Source organism: Vanessa atalanta, chromosome 17 (assembly GCF_905147765.1).
Source record: "Vanessa atalanta chromosome 17, ilVanAtal1.2, whole genome shotgun sequence".
NCBI lineage: Eukaryota > Metazoa > Arthropoda > Insecta > Lepidoptera > Nymphalidae > Vanessa > Vanessa atalanta.
The window spans coordinates 1,672,027-1,674,776 of NC_061887.1; the positions used below are offsets into that span (position 1 = coordinate 1,672,027).

General features: G+C 35.7%; 1 non-coding gene across 1 annotated transcript; it reads left to right on the forward strand.

Moving 5' to 3' along the window:
• Positions 1–1,255: 1,255 nt before the first annotated feature.
• Positions 1,256–1,327, forward strand: Trnaw-cca. The gene has a single exon. It is a non-coding gene; the product is annotated as a tRNA-Trp (tRNA).
• Positions 1,328–2,750: the final 1,423 nt, after the last annotated feature.

Below are 2,750 nucleotides of genomic sequence, written 5' to 3' on the forward strand. Positions count from 1 at the left end.
GGAACAAACGACCATCACGTGACCCTGACGAAATATGAAATAGATAAATAAGAGAACATACCACAAGCGGGTTCCGTGTTATAACAATAAATTTTATTCTTTACGAGTTTAATTGTACATTACATTTGAGATCCGTGTGAAGTTATTTTAATATGAATCTAAGCACGTTTTGTTGTTTAGAACAAATACAAAAAGGCGTAAGTAACACGAGTGATTCTTTTGTTTTAGAATTTCACTCAAGACGTTACATATGTTATGGTACACTAAGATTTGACCTTGGTATTTTACACCGACCTTTCATTTCAAAAGTCACATACGTATATTAGTGTATATTTAATTCGCAATGGTTGCATTTTCTTTGTTGTTTTTAATTGATACGGAAGTCATAATGTTTTTGAAAATATTAATCGTCCTTCTCTCTGTTTATTAAACTCGACACACTTGGTCTTGGTCTTCTAACTGTAACACACCACGTTTTAGCACACGGGAAATTCGACGAAGATGAGCATTATGCATGCATGCATGCATGCATATTGCAGTACATATTATCTCATAAAATAATTAGGTCTGATTTTACTTTTACTTGGTTGTAGGTGATAGGAATTTCATTTTGTACAAGCGTAGGTACCAAACACTTAATAGATATGGCCCAGTTGTTAAAACGCGTGCATCTTAACCGATGATTTCGGGTTCAAACCTAGGCAGGCACAACTGAATTTTCATGTGCTAAATTAGTGTTTATAATTAATCTCGAGCTCGGCGGTGAATGAAAACATCGTGAGGAAACCTGCATGTATCTAATTTCAACGAAATTTTGTCACATGTGTATTCCACCAACCCGCATTGGAGCAGCGTGGTGGAATATGCATTAAACCTTCTCCTCAAAGGGAGAGGAGGCCTTTAGACCAGCAGTGGGAAATTTACAGGCTGCTAATGCTAATACTACCGCCAAACAGGAATACTTTGTATTTAGTCTACTTGTGTGCCGGTTTGAATACTGTGTGAGCCAGCGTACCTTCAGGCACAAGAGACATGATATCTTAGTTCCCAAGCTTCGTGGCTCATTGACGATGCAATGAATGGCTTTATTTCCACAGTACTAATACCTTTCGGCGATGGTGACCACTTACCACCAAGTGGCCCATTCACCCAACTATATCTTAAAATAGACATAAGATGTTTAATTATTTAAATTCTTGAATCACGCTATAACAATGAAGTCCTTACAATACTAAAGTTTGATTCAGATTGTAACGACTCCGTGGCGCAACGGTAGCGCGTCTGACTCCAGATCAGAAGGTTGCGTGTTCAAATCACGTCGGGGTCAAACTGATCATTATTTTTTTGTCTTCCAAGGTGCTGAACCAAGGGCTGGTTTCATAGACATGTCGTGCGTATCCTTAGCTCTTGAGAAGGGTCTCAAGATCTTGATTCATAATTTTCGCTCTCATGCCGAAACGATGTGACACCACTGTCAATGCTATACAGATGCATTATTAATATAGCCAGTAGTAAATAATTAAATTATTTTGGTGACTTTGAGCATGCTGGTCCATGTAGGTGCACCACGTCATATAATGTACCGACGAGCATTAAAACATAATATTGGTGTGTTCTAGTTTAAAAGATGAGTGACTCCATGTAACAACAGGTACAAGATACATAAAATCTTAGCTACCAAGGTTGGTGGCGAGAAGCTTACAGTATCAATGTTTACGAGCAGTGGTGACCATCAGGTGGCCCATTTGTCAGACAGATTAGCTATTTGTAATAAGCAAGCTATTTATTTAGAAAAACCAGTAGTGATAAAAGCTCAACCTATTATTTTTGCATCAGAACAGACTTTGTCTTTGACTTTTACTTGAAAATTATTATTTAAATTACCAATCATATGGACTATAGATAAACTTTAATGTGTATTGCCGGTATATCTGCTACGTGGGCGTGTGAGAGTGGATATAAACTAGCAATGTACTGCGAATATTATACGCGATAAAAAATATCAGATAGAACTTCATTTAAAGATTTCTTCTGGATGTTACTATTTATAAACTACACATCGTGAATTTTATATTGATTTGTTTGAAGAATACATACGTTACATCATTCGTTTAGTGGTCAAAATTCGGTCGTTATTGAAATTTTGCGAACATATTATACTGATGGGTGATATTAAAAAAAAAACGCTATTTTATTTTAATGTATTATATATAAATTTAAGCACATGAACATTCGTTGATGTTTACCCGAATCGAAGTCACAATCAACGGTTAATTTTTCCCATTCCCATGTAACCACTGGGCCATCTCTGCACATCCATGTCTTTGAAACAATTATTATGCCACGAGAAAGTTCTTTTTAGAATATTTTGACAGGAGATAAGATAGATCGTTGTTACAAATGATCTCATTGAGATGTCCAACATTGAAAGGAACACGGACTTTTTCAATCGTTGCTCCATATTTGTCAAGATTAAATATTGGAAACTAGTTCCTTTCTGTGGTTTCGCTTGAGCGTCTTGTCTGTGGTTAGTCAACCGAAGAGGTTTTATAGAATAGTATATTCTATTATATGTATAAAGTTTTGTATTAATGTTCTCCTAATTATTCTCATAATATATATTAAAATTTACAATTATGGATTTCGTATCTCAAAAGTAAAAAAGGATTTCTTATAAGATGACTTTGTTGTCCGTTTTTCTCTCTGTCCGTCAAGACCCTTTTTCTCAGGTACGCGTACAAGTATTTACA